The 27,267-nt window shown below is 43.5% G+C and overlaps 1 long non-coding RNA gene across 9 annotated transcripts; it reads right to left on the minus strand.

The window, feature by feature from the left end:
- Positions 1-235: 235 nt before the first annotated feature.
- On the minus strand, positions 236-25,839 carry LOC141178756 (uncharacterized). Of its 9 annotated transcripts, none has more exons than XR_012254868.1 (3): positions 14,306-21,394; positions 7,211-10,919; positions 236-1,136 (listed from the first exon to the last, which is right to left on the minus strand). It is a non-coding gene; the product is annotated as an uncharacterized lncRNA (long non-coding RNA). The 9 variants fall into 9 exon arrangements; XR_012254869.1 differs by having other exon boundaries at positions 237-1,136; positions 7,257-10,919; XR_012254862.1 differs by having other exon boundaries at positions 239-1,136; positions 1,636-10,919.
- Between the last annotated feature and the right edge of the window lie 1,428 nt (positions 25,840-27,267).

A 27,267-nucleotide genomic window follows, 5' to 3' on the forward strand; every position in this document is an offset into this window, starting at 1 on the left:
GCGGCCTGGACCTCTGTACCATTAACAGTACCTCCAGGTTGAGGGATTAGTCAGACGGGAGGGGATCTCACTTCTTCTCAGGTAGACAAAAGAGATTACCTATATAGATTTCCTATAGGAATGACACTTCAAATAAGACACTCACTACAGACTGTCTCAAGAGAATGATTCTGTTTATTTTAAGATGTAATATAATTATATACCCCAATCAACGTGGGTTGTGCTTTGATACATGCGTATGAGATGATGTAAGTAATATGTTATCTTTGGCGCAGAATAATTAATAATTAAATAACAGGTGCTTGTCAATACATCTGCAGGATATTCATGATGTATGATACTCCCAACATCCTTTCTCACTGATAGTACTGAATACAGTTCAGGTCATGGTGAACTTAGGGAGTTTCCTGGTGGTGATATATTGGGACTTTATTTTGTGTACAGACATAGGACAAGTATGATAATTATAAACCAATGAGCCAATTCTTATAAACGTCATGAGAACACTACAAGAAAACAGAACAAACAAAAGTATTGCTAAATAAGGATTATCTAACTGAAAAACAAGTCTTCTTAAAGGCAATGATTCGAAGCTGACCCATTATTTTAACAATTCCCCTCTTTTTATCATCTTGTCATACTGTCTGTCCCTCATGTCCCTACCTAAATTCTAGGCCTGCAAATTAACCCTACTTCACGACATCACGGGGCTTACCCTCCGTATGTAGTGGGATGCCAGTCCTGCTGCGCATCCGTTCAAATTAATTTGTTATCAGACCCACTGTCCCTTACTTTCCCTACCATTTTCTGAGTATAGTTGCTATATGTATAGAGGGATTGTCAGGTATATGTCTACTTTAATATAATAGACTGCTGTGTATATACAACTACAAGTTATATGTTCGGTATCTTTGAGCAAATAGTAGCTGAGAGTTCAGCATCTATCAGGTTCCATCCTCTGCTGGTAGGATTTGCTTTTCAGACCAATGGTTTTGCGCAGAACATACAATCCGATAAGTCTGCTGCAGTAATCTTGTTGCAGAAGATGCATTCTCGCTGTACTGTGGTTATTATTGTAGTAAGGACTTGGGTTTGTTTCACTTCAGTGTCTGTATCAATTTTATGTTGGGATTTACCTGGAAAACATTTACAATTAGAAGCAAGAATTTTCTTTATCATCATCACAAAAAGTTTCATGATTATTGCAACTACCACTATTATAAACACAGCCTGGATCAAGAAATGTATGACACCACTTATTCACCCTCAAACTTCCCTAAATAAGTTTAAAGGATTCATGCAAGCGAGCCACTCGGGTAGTGGTAAATTTTCTAAGGCATTTGCCTTCCGCACACCTTCCTTGATCCGCTGTGCTTGTTCTATATCACAGGCCTCTGGCCATGATGAGAATAAGTCGATACAGACAAGCACATACTCATAAATGCCTACCTTCGGGAGCTGAATGAAATCTATCTGAAGTCGCTGAAACGGGTATAATGGTCTCACAGTGCACTTTGGTGGCACTTTCACCGTTTTTCCCACATTGTGACATGCACAGATTATGCATCCCTGTATGAATTTAACAGCAGCATAGTGGAATTCTGGTGCTACCCAATAGATCTTTACCTGACTTACCATTGCATCCTTGGACTGATGGGTTGGTCCATGAGAAAGAGTGCACATCATAGAGTGCAGGGATCTTGGCAGACAGTATTTGCCATCTGCTCTCCACAGTCCATCCTTTCCCTGTTTAGCTGAGCGTTTAGTCTATTCTTCCTTTTCTGGTGCAGAGGCCTGATCCTGTAGGCTCTGCAAGAGATCCAGGTCCACACTCCCAGACACTTGCACAGTGAATGTTTCTACTGGGAGGGGCAACAGGGCTGCAGCTTTTGCAGCTGCATCCGCCCTCCTGTTTCCCTCAGCCTCTTTTGTGCACTCTTTGGTGTGAACTCCAACGCTCTGTGGAGTTGTGCTACTGCTTCTGCATTCTTTATGGGTTTACCAGAAGAACCAATAAACTTTCTGCTTTTCCATATGGGACCATAATCATGGCAAATGCCAAATGCGTAGCGACTGTCTGTAAAAACATTCTCAATTCTGTTTTCTGCAATTATACATGCTTCAGCGAACAACTCAGCTTCCTGGGCAGATATTCTAGGGGACAGTGCCTCATCCTTTAATACTTCATTTTGACTGACTATGGCATAGCCTGTATGGGGCTTCCCATCTAGGTAGTATCGGGAGCCATCTACATATAGCTCTAGATCCACCTCGGAAATTGGTGTTTCTTGTACATTGGCTAGTGGTTTAGTTTCTGCGTCCATTAACTCAAAGCAGTTATGCTCAAGGTGTAATGTTTCATCATCAATTGGTTCAGGTATTAGTGTGGCAGGGTTAAGAGTTGTACACCTTCTGATAGTGACATTTGGGAGAGTCAATATTGCCACCTCGTACTTGGTCAATCTGCTCATGGACAGGTGTTTTGTCCTGGCCTGGAGCAGAAGTTCCTGTACTGAATGGGGATCTTGAATTTCTAGTGCATTGTCTAGCACTATATTAGCTACCTTTTCTTTCAACATTGCACAGGCGGCTACCGCTCTGATGCATGAGGGTGCTCCCTTTGCAACAACATTGAGCTGAGCAGAGTAGTATCCTAGAGGACGATGTCTACCTCCATATTTTTGGGTGAGCACACTTTTAGCATGCCCCCCTGATTTATGACAGAAAAGGAAAAATGGTAGGCCGTAGTTGGGGATTTTTAGTGCTGGTGCTGAGAGAATGGCATCCTTGAGCATTTGAAACCCCTGTTTTTCTTTTAGGGTCAGCAAATAAAGCTGACCCTTATTGCATGCAGAGAGCATGTGAAATAGGGGCTGCATCATGGCAGATGCAGAAGGAATCCACTCTCTACAGTAGCTGACCAGCCCCAGGAACGTTCTTAATGCGCTGGAAGTTGTTGGTTCTACAGCCTGACTGATTGTTGTTTTTTTTTTTTTTTTTTTGTTTGTTTTTTATTCCTTTCTGGAGTGATATGTTTGAGTGGGAAGGAGATACAATGTCCTAAGAACACTACTCTTTCCTTTGCAATTTACAGTTTTTCCTTGGATACCTTGTAACCTTCGTGGTACAAGAAGATTAGTAAAGATAATGTCTTTTTTAAACATACATCCTTACTTGGGGTACACAACAGTAGATCATCCACATACTGAAGTAGCTGAATGTCTTGATTCTCAGGATGCCAAGAGAGAAGTACTCCTGCCATTGCCTCTGAGAACATGGAGGGAGAAGTTGCTCCCCCCCCTGAGGCACCCTGAGGCAACCGGGTCCAGCAATACTGCTTTCCTCCATGGATGAAGGCAAACAGCAGCTGGCTCTCATCATCTATTGGCACTGAGAAGAAAGCATTACTGAGGTCAATCACTGAAAAATTTTGCATTAGATGGAATTTGATTTAATAGGGTATGTGGATTTGGTACTATGGGCGTGTCTACAACCATTAATTTATTAATCTCTCTCAAATCATGGACCATACATTCCTTGATTATACCTTTTTCTAGGTATTTATTCACCTGTAGTGCAATTGCTTCTGTTTGCTCCTTGCTCAGGGGATATTGTCTCATACGTACCGGTGCAACACGAGGCTTCAACCTAATTGTCACTGGGGTTATTTTTAACAGTCCAACATCCGTTTTATCTTGTACCCATAGTACGGTTGGTACGTTACCAGGCATCTCCTGTATGTTGTCATCGAGACCTGTATCCACCTCCTTTTCAAGTTGAATTATTGACATCATTGTTGATATTGTTGTTTCAGATAATGGACCTGCAATGGTAACACCTTTCTTTCCAAATTTAATCATTGCATTCACTACATTAAGAATGTCTGCACCTATTAAATTTCTAGGATATTTATCTGAGACAAGAAGAAGGGTACATAAGTCAATAGCATGTGCTATCTTTAACATTTACAGGTTCAGTTTCCTTTTAGATGTGACCCTTCTCACCGTACCCAAAACAGAAACCCTTTGTTTACAATCCTCTGGGTCCATTTATTTATTTTTTTTTTTCCCGTCTACTTTTTCGCCTAAAGTAATTCGGGTAACTGACTTTACTGTGTCCTTAATAGTGTCCTGAAAGGCATCTGGGTGTATATTTACCATAATTGGGGTGACCTTATCTTTCTTTTTCTCTTATTTATGGCCTGTTCTAATCCTCTGAATGTGGATATTTACTGCTCCAAGGGGCATATAAGCATTCTGGGTGCAGCTTAAACACCTCTGCCCTGAGGTCTTCTCTGAGACCAGTGATAAACATATTTCTCAGAAACCCCAATTCCCTTGGATTATTCAAATTATAATCATGATCTTTAAACACAGCTACGCACCTAGCATGGAATTTATCAACCGTTTCCTCAGGTTCTTGGAATATCTCTGGCATCCCTGAGATAAGGCTTTCTGCCATTATTTTAGTGACTGCATTTAACCGGAGGATAAACTGTTTCCTCGATTCTAGGGTCTTAGTGTCACCCGGTAGCGCTTCTATTCCGTCTCCTACGTGGACCTGTTTAACCTTTTCCACAAGTGGTACTCCACCATTGAGACTACAGAGCGGTACCAGATCACTCCAAGTGGCATCATAGTTCTCAGCTACCCCTTTCACCGTCTTATAATATCGTATCGGATTCTTATACATGTCTGGAAAACTATTTGCCATGGACAATTGTTCTGACCTAGACCATGGTTTATACCAAGTGGTGGTATCCGTTTTACCTGTTGTCCTTCATCCCCCTGTGTACCCCTGGTTGTTTGTGTAATGACTGGGAATGCAGCCGTCTCTGGTTTTCTTTTGTCGAGATTACAGTTTTCACACTGAAATATTGTATTACTATCCTGACATCCTGGGCAGATCCATGTTTTAGAGCGTAGTGCTATTGTTCCTCTTAGCTGCTGAGTGCGGGGAGGGTCTGTGGGCTGCATGTGTGTGCCTGCGTTCTCCTCTCCACCGTCCTCCTCACTGGCAACTGAGCTGATAGCTAGATTTTCCCTTTCTCTCTCTTTATCCTCAACCCCCCCAAGTCCCGTCCTTGCCTACTTTTAGTTTTAAAATTATTTTTTCTCGTGGAGTCATGGTGGGGATGGTGTCATATGCAGGTGAAGGGATCTGTCACTATCTGTAGTAGATGCAGTACTATGCGGGGGAGAAAATTGATAGTGCTGGCACTATGTATGGTTGTTGGGGAGGTAGAAACCTCGGACAGTGATTTTTCTTTCTCAACACTTACACTTGACTCTGACCTATCACTTGGCTCTAATCTATTCTCTGACTGAGCGGAGGGCGCAGCCTGGATTGGACCTTGTTCCCGACTAGGTGTCGGGGGTTGTATGACATGAGATCTGCTTCTGATCACTACCTGATCAGTTTCATCATCATCGGGAATTAAAAGGGGATGATGTCTCTCACTAGTTCTCAACCAGGCTGCAACCTGTGCTCCGTAATCATGCTTATCAATCCATTGTGAATGTTCCTGACTAAACCGTTTCCATCTCTCAGCATCTAGGCATCCCTTGGCTGGCATACCAGCTCTTTTTCAATATCTTTGTTGCATCTTTTACAGCTGCCCTGCCATGCTCCATTCTCACCAGATCACACATGGTGCACCTCGGATCCTTGTTCCTTGATCTGGAGATTCGAGCACCCATAACAGGATTTGTCAAGGGTTGCGATCCCTATCTTCAGTATCCTGCTATATAATCAGCTGGGTCAACCAGTCAGATACGTTAGCTGGTTACCCCTGATTCAATCAGCTGGGTCAACTGGTCAAGTACGTTAGCCAGTTACCCCTGATTCGAGGGACTTAAGCTGAACTGCAACTCTTTGCTCTGCTCTGATGCTGAGACAAGTTTGTCTAAACAAATAAATGTAGACTATTATAAACAAAAACCGTTCCAAAAGCAATCGCTATATATTCTTCATACATCTGGGTCAGAGTCCTCACTTGAAGAATATCCTACGTCTATTCCTGAGTCCGTGCCAATATTGGCAAGATAATTATTATGAGTAATAATATCCTGTCACACAGGCATATACCATCTGTTTTCTATAATATACTGCCACTCTTTACCTATAGTGTGTGGATGTGGAACAATATGGCAGGGAAAACTCGGTATGTACCGTTACTTCTCCTATACTGGTGTGCACTTACAGGGTACAAATGTATCCTTTCCAGAAACGAAGCAGTATCCCTACCATGAGGCTTTCGCTTTCTCACTACTGTAACCGAGCACAAACACTTTTCACAAGTCATGTATACTTTTGCAGCCTATCAATTATTCATTTCTCTTAATCACCACTTCAGTCATTAACACCTCCTCATTCTCCACCACAGCACTTCTCGTACTCCAATTCCTATTAAAATTTTCTAGGGCAACTGGGCAAAATAACTTTATATCCTGTGAATCCTGGATTCTATTTATTGCTCTAGCTGAATCAATATCACAATATTCATAAATGGTATAAGGTTCAACAAAACAATGACTGTTAATATTCACATATACTAACGTAAGGAATGTATTATCTTCCTCCCGTAGCCCCCTAACCTTCAGATTCCACACTAATCTCGCAGCTTCCTAAAATGCGTGACAGCTCCATTGTTGTATTTGCTAAGCAGAGTACTACACACGCATTCAGCACACGTCATCTAATCACTTATATCTCGTACATTTTTGCTATAATAAGCATGAACTTAACACAGTTACACTTAGTATGAACGTTAGTTAAGTTGGAAGCAGCAATGATTGGGGATGTAGAAGTACTATGTATATATTATATGAAATAGTTAATGCATGCAAAAATACAGATATATGATATAGTATTTGAATTAGTAATTTTCCAGTTATGTGAAATTGTTAGTAATAATATATATTAAAAAAATTAATAATAATAATAATAAAATTGCTACCTGAGGGTTTCCCGTTCAAGATCCCCGGAGACTGACCTAGATCGACCCCACCTTTCCCGGAGAGAAATTTGCTCAGAGTGTTAAGGCCACTCACTTACCCGGCCGGGGTTTGTTTCTGTTCGGGATAGGGGTAAAGCAGTTGTTCAGTCTCAGATGAAATTAAAAGGAAAAAAATAGATCTCGCTGAAGGGCCTCCAGCTGTTAAAGACGGGAGGGGATCTCACTTCTTCTCAGGTAGACAAAAGAGATTACCTATATAGATTTCCTATAGGAATGACGCTTCAAATAAGACACTCACTACAGACTGTCTCAAGAGAATGATTCTGTTTATTTTAAGATGTAATATAATTATATACCCCAATCAACGTGGGTTGTGCTTTGATACATGCGTATGAGATGATGTAAGTAATATGTTATCTTTGGCGCAGAATAATTAAATAACAGGTGCTTGTCAATACATCTGCAGGATATTCATGATGTATGATACTCCCAACATCCTTTCTCACTGATAGTACTGAATACAGTTCAGGTCATGGTGAACTTAGGGAGTTTCTTGGTGGTGATATATTGGGACTTTATTTTGTGTACAGACATAGGACAAGTATGATAATTATAAACCAATGAGCCAATTCTTATAAAGGTCATGAGAACACTACAAGAAAACAGAACAAACAAAAGTATTGCTAAATAAGGATTATCTAACTGAAAAACAAGTCTTCTTAAAGGCAATGATTCGAAGCTGACCCATTATTTTAACAATTCCCCTCTTTTTATCATCTTGTCATACTGTCTGTCCCTCATGTCCCTACCTAAATTCTAGGCCTGCAAATTAACCCTACTTCACGACATCACGGGGCTTACCCTCCGTATGTAGTGGGATGCCAGTCCTGCTGCGCATCCGTTCAAATTAATTTGTTATCAGACCCACTGTCCCTTACTTTCCCTACCATTTTCTGAGTATAGTTGCTATATGTATAGAGGGATTGTCAGGTATATGTCTACTTTAATATAATAGACTGCTGTGTATATACAACTACAAGTTATATGTTCGGTATCTTTGAGCAAATAGTAGCTGAGAGTTCAGCATCTATCAGGTTCCATCCTCAGCTGGTAGGATTTGCTTTTCAGACCAATGGTTTTGCGCAGAACATACAATCCGATAAGTCTGCTGCAGTAATCTTGTTGCAGAAGATGCATTCTCGCTGTACTGTGGTTATTATTGTAGTAAGGACTTGGGTTTGTTTCACTTCAGTGTCTGTATCAATTTTATGTTGGGATTTACCTGGAAAACATTTACAATTAGAAGCAAGAATTTTCTTTATCATCATCACAAAAAGTTTCATGATTATTGCAACCACCACTATTATAAACACAGCCTGGATCAAGAAATGTATGACACCACTTATTCACCCTCAAACTTCCCTAAATAAGTTTAAAGGATTCATGCAAGCGAGCCACTCGGGTAGTGGTAAATTTTCTAAGGCATTTGCCTTCCGCACACCTTCCTTGATCCGCTGTGCTTGTTCTATATCACAGGCCTCTGGCCATGATGAGAATAAGTCGATACAGACAAGCACATACTCATAAATGCCTACCTTCGGGAGCTGAATTAAATCTATCTGAAGTCGCTGAAACGGGTATAATGGTCTCACAGTGCACTTTGGTGGCACTTTCACCGTTTTTCCCACATTGTGACATGCACAGATTATGCATCCCTGTATGAATTTAACAGCAGCATAGTGGAATTCTGGTGCTACCCAATAGATCTTTACCTGACTTACCATTGCATCCTTGGACTGATGGGTTGGTCCATGAGAAAGAGTGCACATCATAGAGTACAGGGATCTTGGCAGACAGTATTTGCCATCTGCTCTCCACAGTCCATCTTTTCCCTGTTTAGCTGAGCGTTTAGTCTATTCTTCCTTTTCTGGTGCAGAGGCCTGATCCTGTAGGCTCTGCAAGAGATCCAGGTCCACACTCCCAGACACTTGCACAGTGAATGTTTCTACTGGGAGGGGCAACAGGGCTGCAGCTTTTGCAGCTGCATCCGCCCTCCTGTTTCCCTCAGCCTCTTTTGTGCACTCTTTGGTGTGAACTCCAACGCTCTGTGGAGTTGTGCTACTGCTTCTGCATTCTTTATGGGTTTACCAGAAGAACCAATAAACTTTCTGCTTTTCCATATGGGACCATAATCATGGCAAATGCCAAATGCGTAGCGACTGTCTGTAAAAACATTCTCAATTCTGTTTTCTGCAATTATACATGCTTCAGCGAGTGCTTTTAACTCAGCTTCCTGGGCAGACATTCTAGGGGACAGTGCCTCATCCTTTAATACTTCATTTTGACTGACTATGGCATAGCCTGTATGGGGCTTCCCATCTAGGTAGTATCGGGAGCCATCTACATATAGCTCTAGATCCACCTCGGAAATTGGTGTTTCTTGTACATTGGCTAGTGGTTTAGTTTCTGCGTCCATTAACTCAAAGCAGTTATGCTCAAGGTGTAATGTTTCATCATCAATTGGTTCAGGTATTAGTGTGGCAGGGTTAAGAGTTGTACACCTTCTGATAGTGACATTTGGGAGAGTCAATATTGCCACCTCGTACTTGGTCAATCTGCTCATGGACAGGTGTTTTGTCCTGGCCTGGAGCAGAAGTTCCTGTACTGAATGGGGATCTTGAATTTCTAGTGCATTGTCTAGCACTATATTAGCCACCTTTTCTTTCAACATTGCACAGGCGGCTACCGCTCTGATGCATGAGGTTGCTCCCTTTGCAACAACATTGAGCTGAGCAGAGTAGTATCCTAGAGGACGATGTCTACCTCCATATTTTTGGGTGAGCACACTTTTAGCATGCCCCCCTGATTTATGACAGAAAAGGAAAAATGGTAGGCCGTAGTTGGGGATTTTTAGTGCTGGTGCTGAGAGAATGGCGTCCTTGAGCATTTGAAACCCCTGTTTTTCTTTTAGGGTCAGCAAATAAAGCTGACCCTTATTGCATGCAGAGAGCATGTGAAATAGGGGCTGCATCATGGCAGATGCAGAAGGAATCCACTCTCTACAGTAGCTGACCAGCCCCAGGAACGTTCTTAATGCGCTGGAAGTTGTTGGTTCTACAGCCTGACTGATTGTTGTTTTTTTTTTTTTTTGTTTGTTTTTTATTCCTTTCTGGAGTGATATGTTTGAGTGGGAAGGAGATACAATGTCCTAAGAACACTACTCTTTCCTTTGCAATTTACAGTTTTTCCTTGGATACCTTGTAACCTTCGTGGTACAAGAAGATTAGTAAAGATAATGTCTTTTTTAAACATACATCCTTACTTGGGGTACACAACAGTAGATCATCCACATACTGAAGTAGCTGAATGTCTTGATTCTCAGGATGCCAAGAGAGAAGTACTCCTGCCATTGCCTCTGAGAACATGGAGGGAGAAGTTGCTCCCCCCCCTGAGGCAACCGGGTCCAGCAATACTGCTTTCCTCCATGGATGAAGGCAAACAGCAGCTGGCTCTCATCATCTATTGGCACTGAGAAGAAAGCATTACTGAGGTCAATCACTGAAAAATTTTGCATTAGATGGAATTTGATTTAATAGGGTATGTGGATTTGGTACTATGGGCGTGTCTACAACCATTAATTTATTAATCTCTCTCAAATCATGGACCATACATTCCTTGATTATACCTTTTTCTAGGTATTTATTCACCTGTAGTGCAATTGCTTCTGTTTGCTCCTTGCTCAGGGGATATTGTCTCATACGTACCGGTGCAACACGAGGCTTCAACCTAATTGTCACTGGGGTTATTTTTAACAGTCCAACATCCGTTTTATCTTGTACCCATAGTACGGTTGGTACGTTACCAGGCATCTCCTGTATGTTGTCATCGAGACCTGTATCCACCTCCTTTTCAAGTTGAATTATTGACATCATTGTTGATATTGTTGTTTCAGATAATGGACCTGCAATGGTAACACCTTTCTTTCCAAATTTAATCATTGCATTCACTACATTAAGAATGTCTGCACCTATTAAATTTCTAGGATATTTATCTGAGACAAGAAGATGGGTACATAAGTCAATAGCATGTGCTATCTTTAACATTTACAGGTTCAGTTTCCTTTTAGATGTGACCCTTCTCACCGTACCCAAAACAGAAACCCTTTGTTTACAATCCTCTGGGTCCATTTATTTTTTTTTTTTTTCCCGTCTACTTTTCCGCCTAAAGTAATTCGGGTAACTGACTTTACTGTGTCCTTAATAGTGTCCTGAAAGGCATCTGGGTGTATATTTACCATAATTGGGGTGACCTTATCTTTCTTTTTCTCTTATTTATGGCCTGTTCTAATCCTCTGAATGTGGATATTTACTGCTCCAAGGGGCATATAAGCATTCTGGGTGCAGCTTAAACACCTCTGCCCTGAGGTCTTCTCTGAGACCAGTGATAAACATATTTCTCAGAAACCCCAATTCCCTTGGATTATTCAAATTATAATCATGATCTTTAAACACAGCTACGCACCTAGCATGGAATTTATCAACCGTTTCCTCAGGTTCTTGGAATATCTCTGGCATCCCTGAGATAAGGCTTTCTGCCATTATTTTAGTGACTGCATTTAACCGGAGGATAAACTGTTTCCTCGATTCTAGGGTCTTAGTGTCACCCGGTAGCGCTTCTATTCCGTCTCCTACGTGGACCTGTTTAACCTTTTCCACAAGTGGTACTCCACCATTGAGACTACAGAGCGGTACCAGATCACTCCAAGTGGCATCATAGTTCTCAGCTACCCCTTTCACCGTCTTATAATATCGTATCGGATTCTTATACATGTCTGGAAAACTATTTGCCATGGACAATTGTTCTGACCTAGACCATGGTTTATACCAAGTGGTGGTATCCGTTTTACCTGTTGTCCTTCATCCCCCTGTGTACCCCTGGTTGTTTGTGTAATGACTGGGAATGCAGCCGTCTCTGGTTTTCTTTTGTCGAGATTACAGTTTTCACACTGAAATATTGTATTACTATCCTGACATCCTGGGCAGATCCATGTTTTAGAGCGTAGTGCTATTGTTCCTCTTAGCTGCTGAGTGCGGGGAGGGTCTGTGGGCTGCATGTGTGTGCCTGCGTTCTCCTCTCCACCGTCCTCCTCACTGGCAACTGAGCTGATAGCTAGATTTTCCCTTTCTCTCTCTTTATCCTCAACCCCCCCAAGTCCCGTCCTTGCCTACTTTTAGTTTTAAAATTATTTTTTCTCGTGGAGTCATGGTGGGGATGGTGTCATATGCAGGTGAAGGGATCTGTCACTATCTGTAGTAGATGCAGTACTATGCGGGGGAGAAAATTGATAGTGCTGGCACTATGTATGGTTGTTGGGGAGGTAGAAACCTCGGACAGTGATTTTTCTTTCTCAACACTTACACTTGACTCTGACCTATCACTTGGCTCTAATCTATTCTCTGACTGAGCGGAGGGCGCAGCCTGGATTGGACCTTGTTCCCGACTAGGTGTCGGGGGTTGTATGACATGAGATCTGCTTCTGATCACTACCTGATCAGTTTCATCATCATCGGGAATTAAAAGGGGATGATGTCTCTCACTAGTTCTCAACCAGGCTGCAACCTGTGCTCCGTAATCATGCTTATCAATCCATTGTGAATGTTCCTGACTAAACCGTTTCCATCTCTCAGCATCTAGGCATCCCTTGGCTGGCATACCAGCTCTTTTTCAATATCTTTGTTGCATCTTTTACAGCTGCCCTGCCATGCTCCATTCTCACCAGATCACACATGGTGCACCTCGGATCCTTGTTCCTTGATCTGGAGATTCGAGCACCCATAACAGGATTTGTCAAGGGTTGCGATCCCTATCTTCAGTATCCTGCTATATAATCAGCTGGGTCAACCAGTCAGATACGTTAGCTGGTTACCCCTGATTCAATCAGCTGGGTCAACTGGTCAAGTACGTTAGCCAGTTACCCCTGATTCGAGGGACTTAAGCTGAACTGCAACTCTTTGCTCTGCTCTGATGCTGAGACAAGTTTGTCTAAACAAATAAATGTAGACTATTATAAACAAAAACCGTTCCAAAAGCAATCGCTATATATTCTTCATACATCTGGGTCAGAGTCCTCACTTGAAGAATATCCTACGTCTATTCCTGAGTCCGTGCCAATATTGGCAAGATAATTATTATGAGTAATAATATCCTGTCACACAGGCATATACCATCTGTTTTCTATAATATACTGCCACTCTTTACCTATAGTGTGTGGATGTGGAACAATATGGCAGGGAAAACTCGGTATGTACCGTTACTTCTCCTATACTGGTGTGCACTTACAGGGTACAAATGTATCCTTTCCAGAAACGAAGCAGTATCCCTACCATGAGGCTTTCGCTTTCTCACTACTGTAACCGAGCACAAACACTTTTCACAAGTCATGTATACTTTTGCAGCCTATCAATTATTCATTTCTCTTAATCACCACTTCAGTCATTAACACCTCCTCATTCTCCACCACAGCACTTCTCGTACTCCAATTCCTATTAAAATTTTCTAGGGCAACTGGGCAAAATAACTTTATATCCTGTGAATCCTGGATTCTATTTATTGCTCTAGCTGAATCAATATCACAATATTCATAAATGGTATAAGGTTCAACAAAACAATGACTGTTAATATTCACATATACTAACGTAAGGAATGTATTATCTTCCTCCCGTAGCCCCCTAACCTTCAGATTCCACACTAATCTCGCAGCTTCCTAAAATGCGTGACAGCTCCATTGTTGTATTTGCTAAGCAGAGTACTACACACGCATTCAGCACACGTCATCTAATCACTTATATCTCGTACATTTTTGCTATAATAAGCATGAACTTAACACAGTTACACTTAGTATGAACGTTAGTTAAGTTGGAAGCAGCAATGATTGGGGATGTAGAAGTACTATGTATATATTATATGAAATAGTTAATGCATGCAAAAATACAGATATATGATATAGTATTTGAATTAGTAATTTTCCAGTTATGTGAAATTGTTAGTAATAATATATATTAAAAAAATTAATAATAATAATAATAAAATTGCTACCTGAGGGTTTCCCGTTCAAGATCCCCGGAGACTGACCTAGATCGACCCCACCTTTCCCGGAGAGAAATTTGCTCAGAGTGTTAAGGCCACTCACTTACCCGGCCGGGGTTTGTTTCTGTTCGGGATAGGGGTAAAGCAGTTGTTCAGTCTCAGATGAAATTAAAAGGAAAAAAATAGATCTCGCTGAAGGGCCTCCAGCTGTTAAAGACGGGAGGGGATCTCACTTCTTCTCAGGTAGACAAAAGAGATTACCTATATAGATTTCCTATAGGAATGACGCTTCAAATAAGACACTCACTACAGACTGTCTCAAGAGAATGATTCTGTTTATTTTAAGATGTAATATAATTATATACCCCAATCAACGTGGGTTGTGCTTTGATACATGCGTATGAGATGATGTAAGTAATATGTTATCTTTGGCGCAGAATAATTAAATAACAGGTGCTTGTCAATACATCTGCAGGATATTCATGATGTATGATACTCCCAACATCCTTTCTCACTGATAGTACTGAATACAGTTCAGGTCATGGTGAACTTAGGGAGTTTCTTGGTGGTGATATATTGGGACTTTATTTTGTGTACAGACATAGGACAAGTATGATAATTATAAACCAATGAGCCAATTCTTATAAAGGTCATGAGAACACTACAAGAAAACAGAACAAACAAAAGTATTGCTAAATAAGGATTATCTAACTGAAAAACAAGTCTTCTTAAAGGCAATGATTCGAAGCTGACCCATTATTTTAACAATTCCCCTCTTTTTATCATCTTGTCATACTGTCTGTCCCTCATGTCCCTACCTAAATTCTAGGCCTGCAAATTAACCCTACTTCACGACATCACGGGGCTTACCCTCCGTATGTAGTGGGATGCCAGTCCTGCTGCGCATCCGTTCAAATTAATTTGTTATCAGACCCACTGTCCCTTACTTTCCCTACCATTTTCTGAGTATAGTTGCTATATGTATAGAGGGATTGTCAGGTATATGTCTACTTTAATATAATAGACTGCTGTGTATATACAACTACAAGTTATATGTTCGGTATCTTTGAGCAAATAGTAGCTGAGAGTTCAGCATCTATCAGGTTCCATCCTCAGCTGGTAGGATTTGCTTTTCAGACCAATGGTTTTGCGCAGAACATACAATCCGATAAGTCTGCTGCAGTAATCTTGTTGCAGAAGATGCATTCTCGCTGTACTGTGGTTATTATTGTAGTAAGGACTTGGGTTTGTTTCACTTCAGTGTCTGTATCAATTTTATGTTGGGATTTACCTGGAAAACATTTACAATTAGAAGCAAGAATTTTCTTTATCATCATCACAAAAAGTTTCATGATTATTGCAACCACCACTATTATAAACACAGCCTGGATCAAGAAATGTATGACACCACTTATTCACCCTCAAACTTCCCTAAATAAGTTTAAAGGATTCATGCAAGCGAGCCACTCGGGTAGTGGTAAATTTTCTAAGGCATTTGCCTTCCGCACACCTTCCTTGATCCGCTGTGCTTGTTCTATATCACAGGCCTCTGGCCATGATGAGAATAAGTCGATACAGACAAGCACATACTCATAAATGCCTACCTTCGGGAGCTGAATTAAATCTATCTGAAGTCGCTGAAACGGGTATAATGGTCTCACAGTGCACTTTGGTGGCACTTTCACCGTTTTTCCCACATTGTGACATGCACAGATTATGCATCCCTGTATGAATTTAACAGCAGCATAGTGGAATTCTGGTGCTACCCAATAGATCTTTACCTGACTTACCATTGCATCCTTGGACTGATGGGTTGGTCCATGAGAAAGAGTGCACATCATAGAGTACAGGGATCTTGGCAGACAGTATTTGCCATCTGCTCTCCACAGTCCATCTTTTCCCTGTTTAGCTGAGCGTTTAGTCTATTCTTCCTTTTCTGGTGCAGAGGCCTGATCCTGTAGGCTCTGCAAGAGATCCAGGTCCACACTCCCAGACACTTGCACAGTGAATGTTTCTACTGGGAGGGGCAACAGGGCTGCAGCTTTTGCAGCTGCATCCGCCCTCCTGTTTCCCTCAGCCTCTTTTGTGCACTCTTTGGTGTGAACTCCAACGCTCTGTGGAGTTGTGCTACTGCTTCTGCATTCTTTATGGGTTTACCAGAAGAACCAATAAACTTTCTGCTTTTCCATATGGGACCATAATCATGGCAAATGCCAAATGCGTAGCGACTGTCTGTAAAAACATTCTCAATTCTGTTTTCTGCAATTATACATGCTTCAGCGAGTGCTTTTAACTCAGCTTCCTGGGCAGACATTCTAGGGGACAGTGCCTCATCCTTTAATACTTCATTTTGACTGACTATGGCATAGCCTGTATGGGGCTTCCCATCTAGGTAGTATCGGGAGCCATCTACATATAGCTCTAGATCCACCTCGGAAATTGGTGTTTCTTGTACATTGGCTAGTGGTTTAGTTTCTGCGTCCATTAACTCAAAGCAGTTATGCTCAAGGTGTAATGTTTCATCATCAATTGGTTCAGGTATTAGTGTGGCAGGGTTAAGAGTTGTACACCTTCTGATAGTGACATTTGGGAGAGTCAATATTGCCACCTCGTACTTGGTCAATCTGCTCATGGACAGGTGTTTTGTCCTGGCCTGGAGCAGAAGTTCCTGTACTGAATGGGGATCTTGAATTTCTAGTGCATTGTCTAGCACTATATTAGCCACCTTTTCTTTCAACATTGCACAGGCGGCTACCGCTCTGATGCATGAGGTTGCTCCCTTTGCAACAACATTGAGCTGAGCAGAGTAGTATCCTAGAGGACGATGTCTACCTCCATATTTTTGGGTGAGCACACTTTTAGCATGCCCCCCTGATTTATGACAGAAAAGGAAAAATGGTAGGCCGTAGTTGGGGATTTTTAGTGCTGGTGCTGAGAGAATGGCGTCCTTGAGCATTTGAAACCCCTGTTTTTCTTTTAGGGTCAGCAAATAAAGCTGACCCTTATTGCATGCAGAGAGCATGTGAAATAGGGGCTGCATCATGGCAGATGCAGAAGGAATCCACTCTCTACAGTAGCTGACCAGCCCCAGGAACGTTCTTAATGCGCTGGAAGTTGTTGGTTCTACAGCCTGACTGATTGTTGTTTTTTTTTTTTTTTGTTTGTTTTTTATTCCTTTCTGGAGTGATATGTTTGAGTGGGAAGGAGATACAATGTCCTAAGAACACTACTCTTTCCTTTGCAATTTACAGTTTTTCCTTGGATACCTTGTAACCTTCGTGGTACAAGAAGATTAGTAAAGATAATGTCTTTTTTAAACATACATCCTTACTTGGGGTACACAACAGTAGATCATCCACATACTGAAGTAGCTGAATGTCTTGATTCTCAGGATGCCAAGAGAGAAGTACTCCTGCCATTGCCTCTGAGAACATGGAGGGAGAAGTTGCTCCCCCCCCTGAGGCAACCGGGTCCAGCAATACTGCTTTCCTCCATGGATGAAGGCAAACAGCAGCTGGCTCTCATCATCTATTGGCACTGAGAAGAAAGCATTACTGAGGTCAATCACTGAAAAATTTTGCATTAGATGGAATTTGATTTAATAGGGTATGTGGATTTGGTACTATGGGCGTGTCTACAACCATTAATTTATTAATCTCTCTCAAATCATGGACCATACATTCCTTGATTATACCTTTTTCTAGGTATTTATTCACCTGTAGTGCAATTGCTTCTGTTTGCTCCTTGCTCAGGGGATATTGTCTCATACGTACCGGTGCAACACGAGGCTTCAACCTAATTGTCACTGGGGTTATTTTTAACAGTCCAACATCCGTTTTATCTTGTACCCATAGTACGGTTGGTACGTTACCAGGCATCTCCTGTATGTTGTCATCGAGACCTGTATCCACCTCCTTTTCAAGTTGAATTATTGACATCATTGTTGATATTGTTGTTTCAGATAATGGACCTGCAATGGTAACACCTTTCTTTCCAAATTTAATCATTGCATTCACTACATTAAGAATGTCTGCACCTATTAAATTTCTAGGATATTTATCTGAGACAAGAAGATGGGTACATAAGTCAATAGCATGTGCTATCTTTAACATTTACAGGTTCAGTTTCCTTTTAGATGTGACCCTTCTCACCGTACCCAAAACAGAAACCCTTTGTTTACAATCCTCTGGGTCCATTTATTATTTTTTTTTTTCCCGTCTACTTTTCCGCCTAAAGTAATTCGGGTAACTGACTTTACTGTGTCCTTAATAGTGTCCTGAAAGGCATCTGGGTGTATATTTACCATAATTGGGGTGACCTTATCTTTCTTTTTCTCTTATTTATGGCCTGTTCTAATCCTCTGAATGTGGATATTTACTGCTCCAAGGGGCATATAAGCATTCTGGGTGCAGCTTAAACACCTCTGCCCTGAGGTCTTCTCTGAGACCAGTGATAAACATATTTCTCAGAAACCCCAATTCCCTTGGATTATTCAAATTATAATCATGATCTTTAAACACAGCTACGCACCTAGCATGGAATTTATCAACCGTTTCCTCAGGTTCTTGGAATATCTCTGGCATCCCTGAGATAAGGCTTTCTGCCATTATTTTAGTGACTGCATTTAACCGGAGGATAAACTGTTTCCTCGATTCTAGGGTCTTAGTGTCACCCGGTAGCGCTTCTATTCCGTCTCCTACGTGGACCTGTTTAACCTTTTCCACAAGTGGTACTCCACCATTGAGACTACAGAGCGGTACCAGATCACTCCAAGTGGCATCATAGTTCTCAGCTACCCCTTTCACCGTCTTATAATATCGTATCGGATTCTTATACATGTCTGGAAAACTATTTGCCATGGACAATTGTTCTGACCTAGACCATGGTTTATACCAAGTGGTGGTATCCGTTTTACCTGTTGTCCTTCATCCCCCTGTGTACCCCTGGTTGTTTGTGTAATGACTGGGAATGCAGCCGTCTCTGGTTTTCTTTTGTCGAGATTACAGTTTTCACACTGAAATATTGTATTACTATCCTGACATCCTGGGCAGATCCATGTTTTAGAGCGTAGTGCTATTGTTCCTCTTAGCTGCTGAGTGCGGGGAGGGTCTGTGGGCTGCATGTGTGTGCCTGCGTTCTCCTCTCCACCGTCCTCCTCACTGGCAACTGAGCTGATAGCTAGATTTTCCCTTTCTCTCTCTTTATCCTCAACCCCCCCAAGTCCCGTCCTTGCCTACTTTTAGTTTTAAAATTATTTTTTCTCGTGGAGTCATGGTGGGGATGGTGTCATATGCAGGTGAAGGGATCTGTCACTATCTGTAGTAGATGCAGTACTATGCGGGGGAGAAAATTGATAGTGCTGGCACTATGTATGGTTGTTGGGGAGGTAGAAACCTCGGACAGTGATTTTTCTTTCTCAACACTTACACTTGACTCTGACCTATCACTTGGCTCTAATCTATTCTCTGACTGAGCGGAGGGCGCAGCCTGGATTGGACCTTGTTCCCGACTAGGTGTCGGGGGTTGTATGACATGAGATCTGCTTCTGATCACTACCTGATCAGTTTCATCATCATCGGGAATTAAAAGGGGATGATGTCTCTCACTAGTTCTCAACCAGGCTGCAACCTGTGCTCCGTAATCATGCTTATCAATCCATTGTGAATGTTCCTGACTAAACCGTTTCCATCTCTCAGCATCTAGGCATCCCTTGGCTGGCATACCAGCTCTTTTTCAATATCTTTGTTGCATCTTTTACAGCTGCCCTGCCATGCTCCATTCTCACCAGATCACACATGGTGCACCTCGGATCCTTGTTCCTTGATCTGGAGATTCGAGCACCCATAACAGGATTTGTCAAGGGTTGCGATCCCTATCTTCAGTATCCTGCTATATAATCAGCTGGGTCAACCAGTCAGATACGTTAGCTGGTTACCCCTGATTCAATCAGCTGGGTCAACTGGTCAAGTACGTTAGCCAGTTACCCCTGATTCGAGGGACTTAAGCTGAACTGCTACTCTTTGCTCTGCTCTGATGCTGAGACAAGTTTGTCTAAACAAATAAATGTAGACTATTATAAACAAAAACCGTTCCAAAAGCAATCGCTATATATTCTTCATACATCTGGGTCAGAGTCCTCACTTGAAGAATATCCTACGTCTATTCCTGAGTCCGTGCCAATATTGGCAAGATAATTATTATGAGTAATAATATCCTGTCACACAGGCATATACCATCTGTTTTCTATAATATACTGCCACTCTTTACCTATAGTGTGTGGATGTGGAACAATATGGCAGGGAAAACTCGGTATGTACCGTTACTTCTCCTATACTGGTGTGCACTTACAGGGTACAAATGTATCCTTTCCAGAAACGAAGCAGTATCCCTACCATGAGGCTTTCGCTTTCTCACTACTGTAACCGAGCACAAACACTTTTCACAAGTCATGTATACTTTTGCAGCCTATCAATTATTCATTTCTCTTAATCACCACTTCAGTCATTAACACCTCCTCATTCTCCACCACAGCACTTCTCGTACTCCAATTCCTATTAAAATTTTCTAGGGCAACTGGGCAAAATAACTTTATATCCTGTGAATCCTGGATTCTATTTATTGCTCTAGCTGAATCAATATCACAATATTCATAAATGGTATAAGGTTCAACAAAACAATGACTGTTAATATTCACATATACTAACGTAAGGAATGTATTATCTTCCTCCCGTAGCCCCCTAACCTTCAGATTCCACACTAATCTCGCAGCTTCCTAAAATGCGTGACAGCTCCATTGTTGTATTTGCTAAGCAGAGTACTACACACGCATTCAGCACACGTCATCTAATCACTTATATCTCGTACATTTTTGCTATAATAAGCATGAACTTAACACAGTTACACTTAGTATGAACGTTAGTTAAGTTGGAAGCAGCAATGATTGGGGATGTAGAAGTACTATGTATATATTATATGAAATAGTTAATGCATGCAAAAATACAGATATATGATATAGTATTTGAATTAGTAATTTTCCAGTTATGTGAAATTGTTAGTAATAATATATATTAAAAAAATTAATAATAATAATAATAAAATTGCTACCTGAGGGTTTCCCGTTCAAGATCCCCGGAGACTGACCTAGATCGACCCCACCTTTCCCGGAGAGAAATTTGCTCAGAGTGTTAAGGCCACTCACTTACCCGGCCGGGGTTTGTTTCTGTTCGGGATAGGGGTAAAGCAGTTGTTCAGTCTCAGATGAAATTAAAAGGAAAAAAATAGATCTCGCTGAAGGGCCTCCAGCTGTTAAAGACGGGAGGGGATCTCACTTCTTCTCAGGTAGACAAAAGAGATTACCTATATAGATTTCCTATAGGAATGACGCTTCAAATAAGACACTCACTACAGACTGTCTCAAGAGAATGATTCTGTTTATTTTAAGATGTAATATAATTATATACCCCAATCAACGTGGGTTGTGCTTTGATACATGCGTATGAGATGATGTAAGTAATATGTTATCTTTGGCGCAGAATAATTAAATAACAGGTGCTTGTCAATACATCTGCAGGATATTCATGATGTATGATACTCCCAACATCCTTTCTCACTGATAGTACTGAATACAGTTCAGGTCATGGTGAACTTAGGGAGTTTCTTGGTGGTGATATATTGGGACTTTATTTTGTGTACAGACATAGGACAAGTATGATAATTATAAACCAATGAGCCAATTCTTATAAAGGTCATGAGAACACTACAAGAAAACAGAACAAACAAAAGTATTGCTAAATAAGGATTATCTAACTGAAAAACAAGTCTTCTTAAAGGCAATGATTCGAAGCTGACCCATTATTTTAACACCTTCAGTACCCCCCTACATCTCCTCCGTCGTCTCAGTCTACCACCCTTCCCGTGCCCTCCGTTCTGCTAATAACTTTAAACTAAAATCCTCCGTAATCCGAACCTCCCACTCCCGTATCCAAGATTTCTCGCGTGCTGCACCAATTCTGTGGAATGCACTACCCAGGACAATTCGATTAATTCCCAATACCCACAGTTTTAAGCGTACCGTAAAAACCCATTTCTTTAGACTGGCCTATCACCTCAACACACTAACTGTCCCAGTTTGGTCCATATTAAAATTTTCTTCAAAATCATGCTCATACCATCCATGCAGTGATTAGCCTCTGTCTGTACTGTACACATACTGGCAGGCGACCAGTTCATGTAGTGTTATGTACTTACCCTATTTAGCATATTAAGGCTGTATTATAGAATATATGTACATTTTACCTTTGTGTCTCCCTATTTTCTTATAGACTGTAAGCTTGCGACCCTCACTCCTTTTAATATCTGAGCTATGTTCATTCTGTAAAGTCTGTATTGTCTGTATAAGTCCCCCCTAAAATTGTAAAGTGATGAGGAATATGTTGGAGCTATAAAAATCAAAATTATTATTATAATTAAATTCAGATGTAAATCTAAAGCCCACTCTACTGATGTTGAGTTCCTCGACAAATTAAAAAGATTGTTCACTCATCCCCGACCAGATGATAAAAATGTAGTCAATATATTTGCACCATATCCCAGTATATGAATGCCACCACTTATAATCATCTCTGAATATTATGGATTCCTCCCACGAGTCCAGGGATAAGTTAGCACATGAGGGGGCACAGGGGCTCCCCATCGCAGTACCCCTGAGCTGGAGGAAGTACTGCCTGTCAATAAGAAAGAAGTTATGAGTAAGAGTGAATTTTAGAAGATCCTCCATGAAGTCATTATGTCTGCTGCACTGTACTGATCTCGATTTAAAGAAATGTCTTACTCCTCTGATACCATCCTCATGCCGTATATTACTGTACAAAGCCTCGATATCTAGTAAGGCCGGCTGCTCCCCTACATGCATGTATACATGCTCGAGGGTATACATGGAGGGGAGCAGGCAAAGGGAAAACCAACTGCAGAGGGATTATTCCAACTGCAGGACCTCAGGCGGTACTGTGGGGGCATCATACATACTGCATAAGGGGCATAATGGTGGCATTATACTGTGTGGGGGCATCATACATACTGCATAAGGGGCATAACACTGTGTGGGGGCATCATACATCCTGCATAAGGGGCATAATGGGGGCATTACACTGTGTGGGGGCATCATACATCCTGTATAAGGGGCATAATGGGGGCATTACACTGTGTGGGGGCATCATACATACTGCATAAGGAGCATAATGGGGGCATTACACTGTGTGGGGGCATCATACATACTGCATAAGGGGCATAATGGGGGCATTATACTGTGGGGGCATCATACATCCTGCATAAGGGGCCTAATGGGGGCATTACACTGTGTGGGGGCATCATACATCCTGCATAAGGGGCATAATGGGGGCATTACACTGTGTGGGGGCATCATACATACTGCATAAGGAGCATAATGGGGGCATTACATTGTGTGGGGCATCATACATACTGCATACGGGGCATAATGGGGGCATTACACTGTGTGGGGCATCATACATCCTGTATAAGGGGCATAATGGGGGCATTACACATCCTGCATAAGGGGTATAATGGGGGCATTACACTATGTGGGGGCATCATACATACTGCATAAGGGGCATTACACTGTGTGGGGGCATCATAAATACTGCATAAGGGTTATAATGGGGGCATTACACTATGTGGGGGCATCATACCTCCTGCATAAGGGGCATTACACTATGTGGGGGCATCATACCTCCTGCATAAGGGGCATTACACTGTGGGGGCATCATACATCCTGCATAAGGGGCATAATGGGGGCATTACATTGTGTGGGACATCATACATACTGCATACGGGGCATAATGGGGGCATTACACTGTGTGGGGCATCATACATCCTGTATAAGGGGCATAATGGGGGCATTACACTGTGTGGGGGCATCATACATCCTGCATAAGGAGTATAATGGGGGCATTACACTATGTGGGGACATCATACATACTGCATAAGGGGCATTACACTGTGTAGGGCATCATACATACTGCATAAGGGGCATAATGGGGGCATTACACATACTGCATAAGGGGCATAATGGGGGCAATACACTGTGTAGGGGGCATCATACATACTGCATAAGGGGCATAATGGGGGCATTACACTGTGTGGGGGGCATCTTACATAATGCATAAGGAGCATAATGGGGGAATAACACTGTGTGGAGGCATCATACATCCTGCATAAGGGGCATAATGGGGGCATTATACTGTGTGAGAGGCATCATACATCCTGCATAAGGGGCATAATGGGGGCATAACACTGTGTGGAGGCATCATACATCCTGCATAAGGGGCATAATGGGGGCATTACACTGTGTGGGGACATCATACATCCTGCATAAGGGGCATAATGGGGGCATTACACTGTGTGGGGGCATCATACATCCAGCATAAGGGGCATAATGGGGGCATTACACTGCGTGGGGGGCATCATACATCCTGTATAAGGGGCATAATGGGGCATTACACTGTGTGGGGACATCATACATCCTGCATAAGGGGCATAATGGGGGCATTACACTGTGTGGGGCATCATACATCCTGCATAAGGGGCACTGGTTGCATTACACTGTGTGGGGGGCATCATACATCCTGCATAAGGGGCATTACACTGTGGGGGCATCATACATCCTGCATAAGGGGCATAATGGGGGCATTACATTGTGTGGGGGCATCATACATCCTGCATAAGGGGCATAATGGGGGCATTACACTGTTACACTGTGTGGGGACATCATACATCCAACATAAGGGGCATAATGGGGGCATTACACTGTGTGGGGACATCATGCATCCTGCATAAGGGGTATAATGGGGGCATTACACTGTGGGGGGCATCATACATCCTGCATAAGGGGCATAATGGGGGCATTACACTGTGTGGGGACATCATACATCCTGCATACGGGGCATAATGGGGGCATTACACTGTGTGGGGACATCATACATCCTGCATAAGGGGCATAATGGGGGCATTACACTGTATGGGGGGCATCATACATCCTGCATAAGGGGCATAATGGGGGCATTACACTGTGTGGGGACATCATACATCCTGCATAAGGGGCATAACACTGTGTGGGAACATCATACATCCTGCATAAGGGGCATAATGGGGGCAATACACTATGGGGGCATCATACATACTGCATAAGGGGCGTAATAGGGGCAATACACTGTGGGGGCATCATACATACTGCATAAGGGGCATAATGGAGGCATTACACTGTGTGGGGACATCATACATCCAACATAAGGGGCATAATGGGGGCATTACACTGTGTGGGGGCATCATACATCCTGCATAAGGGGCATAATGGGGGCGTTACACTGTGTGGGGACATCATACATCCTGCATAAAGAGCATAATGGGGCATTACACTGTGGGGGGGGCATCATACATCCTGCATAAGGGGCATAATGGGGGCATTACACTGTGTGGGGGGCATCATACATCCTGCATAAGGGGTATAATGGGGGCATTACACTGTGGGGGTCCTGTACTCTGAGAACAATACGTTTCCTCCCTTCCTGTCTCCATAGTGGGGTCGTATGTATCTATTACAGGAAACAGAACAGAAACCTTATGATTCTTATAAAGGGGCAACACAAGACCCCAAAAGTCTCCGTGCTGAAGGGGTTAATGCCCCCTGCGCCCAGTAATGGGGGTCTCCACATACCTCCACCTGCAGAGCCGCCACCACATATATGGCTGTTGTGTGCGCACAGGAGCTGTGATGAGGTCACAGGAGGGGAGGAGTCAGGGGTCACATGATCAGGGGCCTCAGTGGATGCAGGACTCTGCTGTGCTGGTTGTCATGGTGCTGGATGAGCTGAAGTATATGTGTGGGGTCAGGAGGGGTTTACAGTGTGGATGTAGCAGAGCCGCGCGTGTACGGAGCAGAGCCGTGTGTGTACGAGGTGTACGGAGCGGAGCCGCGCGTGTACGAGGTGTACGGAGCGGAGCCGCGCGTGTACGAGGCGTACGGAGAGGAGCCGCGTGTGTACGAGGCGTACGGAGCGGAGCCGCGTGTGTACGAGGTGTACGGAGCAGAGCCGCGTGTGTACGAGGCGTACGGAGCGGAGCCGCGTGTGTACGAGGCGTACGGAGCGGAGCCGCGGGTGTACGAGGTGTACGGAGCGGAGCCGCGCGTGTACGAGGCGTACGGAGCGGAGCCGCGGGTGTACGAGGCGTACGGAGCGGAGCCGCGCGTGCACGAGGTGTACGGAGCGGAGCCGCGCGTGCACGAGGTGTACGGAGCGGAGCCGCGCGTGCACGAGGTGTACGGAGCGGAGCCGCGTGTGCACGAGGTGTACGGAGCGGAGCCGCGTGTGCACGAGGTGTACGGAGCGGAGCCGCGTGTGCACGAGGTGTACGGAGCGGAGCCGCGTGTGCACGAGGTGTACGGAGCGGAGCCGCGTGTGCACGAGGTGTACGGAGCGGAGCCGCGTGTGCACGAGGTGTACGGAGCGGAGCCGCGCGTGTACGAGGTGTACGGAGCGGAGCCGCGCGTGTACGAGGTGTACGGAGCAGAGCCGCGCGTGTACGAGGTGTACGAGGTGTACGGAGCGGAGCCGCGCGTGTACGAGGTGTACGGAGCGGAGCCGCGCGTGCACGAGGTGTACGGAGCGGAGCCGCGCGTGCACGAGGTGTACGGAGCGGAGCCGCGCGTGCACGAGGTGTACGGAGCGGAGCCGCGCGTGCACGAGGTGTACGGAGCGGAGCCGCGTGTGTACGAGGTGTACGGAGCGGAGCCGCGTGTGTACGAGGTGTACAGAGCGGAGCCGCGTGTGTACGGAGCGGAGCCGCATGTGTACGAGTTGTACGGAGAGGAGCCGCATGTGTACGAGTTGTACGGAGCGGAGCCGTGCGTGTACGAGGTGTACGGAGCAGAGCAGCGTGTGTTCGAGGTGTATGGAGCTGTGTATCTACCAAGTGTATGGAGAGGAGCCGCGCGTGTACGAGGTGTACGGAGCGGAGCCGGGCGTGTACGAGGTGTACGGAGCGGAGCCGCGTGTGCACGAGGTGTATGGAGCGGAGCCGCGTGTGCACGAGGTGTACGGAGCGGAGCCGCGTGTGCACGAGGTGTACGGAGCGGAGCCGCGTGTGCACGAGGTGTACGGAGCGGAGCCGCGTGTGCACGAGGTGTACGGAGCGGAGCCCCGCGTGTACGA

Source organism: Phyllobates terribilis, unplaced genomic scaffold (genome assembly GCF_046119375.1).
Source record: "Phyllobates terribilis strain yellow unplaced genomic scaffold, ASM4611937v1 Scaffold_30__1_contigs__length_15301838, whole genome shotgun sequence".
In the NCBI taxonomy this organism is placed as follows: Eukaryota; Metazoa; Chordata; class Amphibia; order Anura; family Dendrobatidae; genus Phyllobates; species Phyllobates terribilis.